General features: G+C 44.0%; 1 protein-coding gene across 7 annotated transcripts in view; it reads right to left on the reverse strand.

Moving 5' to 3' along the window:
- LOC116848923 (serine/threonine-protein phosphatase 4 regulatory subunit 1-like) overlaps window positions 1–8,854 on the reverse strand; it is a 183,521-nt gene that overhangs the window by 95,956 nt on the left and 78,711 nt on the right. Inside the window, exon 1 of one of the 7 annotated variants that reach the window (XM_032825531.1) lies at window positions 7,452–8,521. The exons of the other annotated variants lie outside the window; for them this stretch is intronic. The gene's annotated coding sequence lies outside the window, so the exon portion shown is untranslated. Of the gene's footprint in view, window positions 1–7,451; window positions 8,522–8,854 lie in introns of those variants that run through there. 7 annotated transcript variants of the gene reach the window in all.

The raw sequence follows: 8,854 nt of genomic DNA on the forward strand, positions 1-8,854 counted from the left end.
CTCTCTCTCTCTCTCTCTCTCTCTCTCTCTCTCTCTCTCTCTCTTTCCCCTCCGCCCGTTTCGATTCGCCGATTTCCGATTTTGCCAAATTGTTCGCGAGCAACGGTGACGCCAGCGGAGGCTGCTTTCACGAGGATACCGGTGATTATCTTAGAAGCGAAGGGTTTGCTGATAATTGCGAGAGTAAAGCGCGACAATACGGGCGGGCAGGCTTGATTTTATTATCTAGTGCGTCTAATTTCGTTTCTAAGACTCGGGCGTGTTATTATTCTATTTTCTATATAATAATATTCTATATATTTTCTCCCTCTATATAATAATAAAATATATAAAAAATTTCTTTTCTATACAATAATATGTATTCCTCTATTCTCATGATTTCAATGACTCCATTCTTTTAATTGAAGAAAAATTAAAAATAATGACTTGAATTTTGGGCGACTAAATTAACCAAAGAATTCCCGATCGAAGGAACACTCGTCGATTTTTCAGACACGTGAACTCCTCCAATGACGTAGACGACGTAGGCGAACGCATGCCGTTATCACGACAGGGGAAATCAAGATAGAGTCGTTGGGAGCACGATAGCGCGTGGCCGTTCGATGGCATATTACAATTTTAGTCCCTCGTGGGGTGCTAATTTATTTTAGCCGCATATCGACTTTTCCGCGAAAGCATCCATCAAGTTCCATTACAGCTTCCGACGTCCGTCGCTCTCGGACACACCCCTTTCGCATTCGCCCTTAAGCACATAATATCGTTACCTCTCCCCGTGGCCGACGAATCCGGAAGCTACTACGGAGTTACGGGAAGAACGAAGCGACTGGGCCGAACAATGTTGCCGCAAATATTTATCGTTATGATAAGATCGCGAATTTCTTTCATCATGTTGCTGTAAGGTCCCGACTTTTTTCAGTTATACGCACACGTGCGTAATTAAGGAAAAAAGAAACGCTCGCACTGAGGAAACATTATTTGCGAGACATAAAGTTTATTTCTGTAAAGTAAAGTTTATTTCTGTGAAATAACATTCACCTCTGTGGATAAACTCCATATCCCGCGAATAAATTTTCAAATATTCTTCTCTAACAGTGCGTACATAAAAGCAGACAAAACATTACAACTCGACATTAAAGAAACGCCATAATTAGAGAGAAGTATTAAAAAATAATACTGATTAGTTTCCCATGTAAATTTATAATGGAAAAATGCTGAATTACACAAAATGATTTTCGCCTGGAATTAACATTAGCTTTCCGCAAATTATATTGCCATTTTTCATACGCTTGCCAGGGCGATTATTAAAGGACGCCTAACCGACGTCACATTTGTTTGGACAATTATCACGATCACCATCGCGAATGAAGAAATCGCACGTCAGATGTCCGGCGAGAAAATGGCCCGAAAAACGCGCATGATATCGCTGATGCTTCTCAAGACTGACGACGACTCGAGATCGCTCACGTGTCTTCTACCGCGCCGCCATCTTAACCGTCCGCCATGCCAAGTCTGATCCCCTCTACCAACATCCGTGTATCTCTCTCTCTCTCTCTCTCTCTCTCTCTCTCTCTCTCTCTCTCTCGCGCGCGCGAACATTCGTTACTGCGATGAGAAAAGCTTCCGGATTAGCAGCTGGAGATAACACGGACGAATGAAAGATACCGATGCACGAAATCGCGAATGCCGCGTGAGCGCGCCAAGTTTTCGTGCTAACGACACGCAGTGTCGTCTCCTCACTACGCGTGAGACACACACTCTCTCTCTCTCTCTCTCTTTCTTTTCTCTCTCTTGCGTACGAAGGTTAACACTACTAACCTGCGCGGAGCAATGAATCTCGGCGTCACGCCGAGAATGATTCGTTCTCGCGTCGCGTCGCAACTCGATGAGTCACGGTCCGCTTTCGAGCACGTTATCGAGGTCCGCGCCGATTTTCGGGACTCGAGGCGGCGGCGTCGATTCGATTTCGCGAGATGTACGATGTCCCGGGTGAATAAATAGAGGAAGGAAAGACAGGCAAGCGCATTAGATGAGATTGGGCACATTCGCGCCACCAAAATGTGTAAAATTCTTATCCTCCATAGGGAATGTACGAATTTCTCGATGGATTTGATACACTATAATATTTCCTTCTTTGCAAACAGCGTACCGAGTGGGTCCTAAGGAAAAATTGCACATATAATATGTATCTGGAATCTGAGAAATAATACGGCAACATTCGTGAGCGAGATGTCAAGTGCAAGAAAGTCCTTTACTGTTCTGCGACTTCCGCAAAATTTATTAAGAAATTAATTGAAAAAAAAAAAAAATTAGGATAAGTGAGTGCATAGCGAGGCGGAGAGAGAAACGCTATAGACATGGATGTACACAGAGAAAGATATCATTCGATTAATATTTTTTTAGACTAAAATAATCGAAAAATAAATAATCTCAATCAATCGTGTATGTAATCACGAATAGCTCAATCGATTGATGAAATTAATCATTAATCAATACATAGTCAATTACATCAGTTTGATTAGTAATTAATTTCATCAATTGATGAGTACTTGTAATGCTATATATGATGATTTTGATAAAATGTGATTATTAATTTATCAATTATTTTAGTCTAAGATTTTAATCGACGAATACCCAATAATTACCATAGCAACATGGTTTGGGTTTGTTTATAATCTCTTGATAATGACAAGTCTAGTCGTGTTTGTGGAGCAAACTTTTCGAAAAGTATAGTTTTGATATCTACTTGGTTTCCTGAGATTTAATTCGTAAAGACCCTTTTTTCAATCACCTCTAACTGAAATTATCGGTTTCGTTAATGAAAACTCGATTCCAAATCGGCTAAAAATCCTGTCATTCAAAAGTAATGCAGCAGAAGAAAAACACGCTGTGAACATACAATACGCGAGAAAAAAATGAAAACGGGGTGTAGAGGAGGGACAAAGATCGCCTTATTCTCCCCAAGAAGAACTTTGTTATTTCGCAAACGCGACCTTGCCTTCCTGGAACGCGAGTGCGTCCTTGGACGCGGAGGTCATCGGCTCGTAGAGGAACTCTCGCTTACCCGTCGTTGTTCCGCTGTAGCTCACCTTGGTGAATGTCGATGATCGATACGGTCGTCGAATTTCGCGTCCTGAATCTCACGATATCTATACGACGACAAAGACGACGATGACGAGGGCGTCGTCGGCGTCGGTTGGTGGCAGCTAGATGACATGGCCAATTTTCAAATAGCTCGTATGTTGACAAGGGATATCTGTTCGTGTGCAGGTCAACGTCGGCACCCAACTTAGAAGATTATTCTATTTAATAGCACTATCTACATTTTTTTCACGGATTTCTCGGCCCTTCGCGATTCATCTCTCATCATCGCTTTCTCACTCTCTCTCTCTCTCTCTGCTGATCCTCATTAGATTTTATTTTTTTAGACACAGAATAGTTTCCTTTCATCCTTAAGTATCGAACATGATAATGAGATGCTGTATGTTACACCGAAAGAATATAATCTTATCTTTAGCGGAATCCTCTTATACACTGCCTTAAAAAGATTCTTCTAGAATCAAAAGGAAATATCCTAAGCACAAAAATGTTCTTAAAATTCAAACAATTTCGTCTTTTATGTACTGTACGAATCTTGTTCTTAACAGAAATATCTTCTAATAAGAGGACATTCTGCTTGAAGTGAATATATTCCTCTTTTAAATTCAAAAGGATATTATCTAATATATTTCCGATTAATAATTCACTTCATTAGAAAAAGAATACTCTTTTGGTAAAAGTGTTCACTTAAAGTGTGGGGTTTCAGGAAATAGCATGTTATCACTAGAGTTGTTTTTTTTAGGTGTTAGGATATTTTTCTTTTGGTTTTAGAAGAATTCTCTTGAGGTTACGTATAAGAGGATAAGAATAAAATTATATTTCTTTAGGTGTGCTAAATTTCTTAATTTTCATCTCTTTACATTACCTACATCTTCTCTCTATCTATGTCTTATGTCTAATGACACTATCCTATTTTTCACTCAACGGATATCATATCATTCTCTTACACAATACTCCAAACTCTGTCCTCCCCTTCAACTGTACACGTATATCCTTTTATATTTCTTCTTCCTATTAGATTCCTCCATAGCTATCCTTATTTTTTCATCATCTTCTTTTCCTCCGAATTGTCTTCCATATCTTCCCACTACTTCCATAAAGTGATTCCTCTGCTTTTTTCTTTACTTCCTACATGTCTTCTTTAACTTACATCGCCAAGAAGAAACTTTACAATCTCTTATTTTTTGCACTTCAATCGTCTTACATACACAACACCAGTCCCATCAATTCTTGTGTGTAATTTTTCTTCCGTATACCTTTATTTTGCTTCCTAATCTTATCCAATAACCAAACCTTTCCTTTTAATTTCTTGTATCCTCTTCTCCCTCTATCCCTTGTGTATTTTTGTCTTTTATTGATACCTATTAAACATTTTCTCTATCGATAATTTTCTTTGCATTACCTACACTATCCTAACTATCTAACTACGTTCCTTATGACGCCATAACCTCTGTTAGCTTTGCATTTCTCCGTCCTGAATCCTGCTTTCCTATCTAATGACTTATTTTGCCTTCGCTTATATATTATCTACGTGTTTGTTCCTATAAAATTTCGCCTATTTGACCGTCCATACTTAATTCAATACTTAATTCAATATACTAAAATTTCATTTCATTCTAAACTCACGCACCACATTAATCAAGCATCCACATACTTGCACGCCACCTTACCAAGTCTTCGGGTGTTCCACTTTGTACCTAGCATATTTGCATATTAAATAATCACCTTATATATAAAAAATTACACGACAGGTCAAGTAAATCAATCTCTCTATCCTAAGTAAATCAAAGACAAAAAGTCCAACACCGGTAGGTGAAAGAGGTATCAAGATCTCGGATTGACATCTATCCCAATAATTTGCGACGCTCGGGTGTCTTGCAACATCCTTCGCGTGCGAATAACATCCGCGGCTGCCTGAATAAAACTACGTGCGCGCGTGTCACGGATATCCCGCAAGATGTACCGTGTCCTAAACAGGGGACAGGTATCTACAAAAGAAGAAGGGACGGCGAGACATTCGCGGCATGCGTAAATGTGTACGCGGCTCGTATCTACTAGCGAACGTCGCGTGAGCAACCTATTTTTACGGCTGATCGGCGGAGAAGCGCGCTCCAATTGCTCAACTGGCCGACCATACTCAGACCACATGCGACGTCCGATATTCCGATACCCAATCGGAAGGCTTGCCTTACTAGGGACATCGGCTGATGACGACATTTGTCGGGGGATCTCTAGGAAAAAAAAACAAATTTTCCTATTGGATATCGGATGTCGCGCACGCCGACTGCAGCAGTGTGAATCCCCTTCCCGTCACTTTGTGCCATTTTTATCGGTTCGCCGGCATTTTCGGACCCGTCGCGTCGGTGGACCACAATGAGTGTGTGACTCGTGTGTTCGAAAATAGAGGCGCCGCTCCTCGTTGGCCCGCTCGAGAAACCGTGCGCGCTCGACGACGACGACGACGACGCCGCCGACTGCTGCTGCTGAGACGACGACGACGATGACGACGCTGCTTATCATTATCCACCTTATCGGTCGGGAATTATGTAAGCGCCACCGTGTCGCCCACATCGTTCGTGGTCAGGAACTTCGCGAATGTGTGAACGGGGTGATCGGGAGAACGCGAGGGGTATTCGTGACATGATCGCATACTCGCGCTCGCGGAACCATAGATACAGATAGGAGTTTGATTCCTCCAAAGAAAAAATTAAAATGTCGAAACATGGATCGTACATACAGGAATAATTGTAATACAGTGAGAAAAGGAGGTAATTTATTTGTGGGATAAAAGTTTTAATTTTTTTAGAGAGATTGAACAAAGGAACAGAATAGTCCTAGGATATTATTATTAAGAAGGTAAAAGTTTATCTCACAGAAATATACTTGATATCCCACGAGTGAATCCAAGTCGAAATTTTGGCCTTGTATTAAACTTTGAATTCTACAACGCAGTAGAAGCTAAGTCAGCAAAGTAAGTTTAATTCTAATGATACAATTTACTCCTACTTTGTCTCTGATAATGTCCGAAATTTCACTTTCTTTAGCATTAAAATCTTCTTTTTACTTTCTTTAGCATCAACATAGGATTAAAATTTCGACTCGGGAATTTTCAAGTGTATTCTCAATATAGACGAAACAAGAATTGGTTGAATTATTCCTGGTAAAATACGAATAAAACAGAAATTTCGGTTGAAATTACCACGGTATCTAGTTAAATCCAACTGGAATTTTCAGATTCATTCTATATTTAACCAGAAACTTGGTTAATTCGATCAGACATTTTTTTTGTGTAAAAATGCTATACTGGAAAAATATTTAAAGTAACTGCAGCAGTGCATTTCTCGAAGTCAATGCGACAGAGAGGGCAATAGAGAGAATTTATTATATCGAATTTTCTCATCGCTTTGCATTCCGTACAATGCGCACCAGATAGCAAGATTTGGTAGTTAAAGACATAATATAGAATATTCGAAGCCGCAGAAACATATTTCCCAGAATCAGTGACTCTATGTCCAACATAATAAACGCTATCTTTCCAAGCAACTGGGACGCGACGCTCCCGAAATTCACGAGTAATTCGGCTTGCTTCGAGGAGAATATGTCACGAAAATACGATTCCCTTGAAAATGAATCATCTCGAGCACAGTTAGATATTTCGAATCTCTTCGCAGATGACGTTTGTGCTCCGAGAATCGTATAAATCGAACGTTTAGATACGATCCAAGTGCAGCGAAAGTTCCCCTGACGTCGCATGACAATCGACTCGCTAAAGGTTCGTCTACACTACATGCGGGAGTAAGCTTGACGTAAAAGTTGGAGTAAGAAATAAAAGCAATCTATTTCGCTCTCTCTCCCTTTAACTCCCTTGTATCTCTCTTGAGTAAAAGAAATATTTGCAGTGTAAGGAGATTAGAGATCGTAAGCGAAATCAATTCTTTTCATTCCTTATTCCACCTTACGCCAGGCTTACTCTGTGTACATAGTAGACAAGCCTTCAGTGAGTTCAGAGTAGACGAACCCGCAATTCACGGAGCTACGTAAGCCGTTTTTCTTTTTTCTCCACGTACGTCTCCGTTTGTGGCGAGCGAGCGAGAGGAACGGCGTCGCCGCCGCCGCCGCTGACGACGCCGCGGGGTTTCGCGGCGCTCGACTGGCGATCAACGGCGTGCCTATCTACTGCGCAGATTCCGTGTCACGCGGTTGCCTCTACGTCGCGCGGAAAACTCCGGCAGTCGCGGTCGCTCGCTTTCGCGCTCTTTCTCCGAGCGAGTGCGACCGAAAACGCGGCTGACTCCCGACATGCATTCAACGACGATGCGCGTCAATTGCGCGCTCACGACGGCATTCTCTCTTACCTTTATCTAGCGTTTTCACGTGGCCCGCTTCGGCTGTGGTGGTCCTCTGAACTCGCGATTCCCTCCCGTCCATACCTCGGCGCGTCCTCGCGATCGGCATCGTCACACGCGCGTGTCCGTGGCCGCGCATTATTCCTCCGCACTATCACATCGCGAGAACTCGGCAACATTTGTCGGAACCGACGGCCTGTCCCCCTCATTTTCGCCGAGCGAGACAACAACGCGATCTTCCCGGGAAGCAAGTACACACACGCGGTCGCGATCTATGCAGCGTGACTTTATACGTCTTCACACCGCGCCGTGTGGTGCGTTTTCACTATGGGGATTTTCAGTGGCGAGAGAATTCCGCGCGCGATCGGCGAAAAGACGCAAAACCGTGTACGGCCGATGCGCGATACGACTGACTCGCGTGCGCAGAAGCGAGGAGCGCAACCGACAGACGCAGTTTGAGTCGGCTAGAGAGAGCGGCGGCGGCGGCGGCGGCGACGGCAGCGGTGGTGGCGGTGGTGATGACGGCGACGACGACAACGACGATGACGATGACGACGACTGGCGGCAGCGACGACGTTGGCACACGCAGTGTCGCGGCCTCTCTCGTATTACACACTGGGTGGCCCGACTTAGCGCAAAGTACGATTAAAATGGCCGCGAATGAGTATCTCTCGGCTCTTCTATCTCTTCCTCCCTCCTTTCTTCTTCTCGTCACGCGTCATTTATTCTCGCGCTCGTGCAACGACTCGGCCGTCATCGTTGTTGTTCCGTCGTCGTTTACGTTAACGGCACGCGCGTATTCGCGAAACTACGCCGTGAACTAGCCGTAGGGCAGATATGCGCGGAGAGACGAAGGAGGATGCGCGCGCGCGCGTGAGATAGAGAAGAAAGAGAGAGAGGAAGAGAATGAGAAAAGGGGAGAGACAGAGAGAGTAAGAGAGTGAGCAGAAAGAGAGAAAGAGACAATGATACATACATGACACGCAGTAAATAACAGTAGCACGCGCGAGAAGCCGCGTGCAACTGCGGCATGAGAGCGAGCGAGCGAGCGAGCGAACGAACAACGACGGAACGCTCTGCGACGCGCGAACGCGGCCAACGCCGCGGTTGGCCAGCGCCGAAACTAAGAGAGTAAATAGCGGGTCGACGACGGTGAACTGTACGCGCGGGAAGAAAGGGAGGCAACGTTCTCGAGCGCGTCGCGTCGCGTCGCACCGCTCTGGTCGAGCGAGAACGCGAAGAGGGGCGGAGAAGGGTAGGGCAGACATCTCGAGAGTGCGTCGGGCCAAGTGCGCGAGTGTCGTCACATCCGGTATTCGGGGTGGCGCTGTACCGGGCCGATGCGAGATGACGCGTGTATGCATGTATGATGTGTGTGTGTGTGTGTGTGTGTGTGTGTGTGTGTGTGTGTG

The sequence above is a fragment of the Odontomachus brunneus genome, unplaced genomic scaffold, assembly GCF_010583005.1.
Source record: "Odontomachus brunneus isolate Ranch 3 - 2012 unplaced genomic scaffold, Obru_v1 Obru_scaffold_102, whole genome shotgun sequence".
NCBI classification, from domain to species: domain Eukaryota; kingdom Metazoa; phylum Arthropoda; class Insecta; order Hymenoptera; family Formicidae; genus Odontomachus; species Odontomachus brunneus.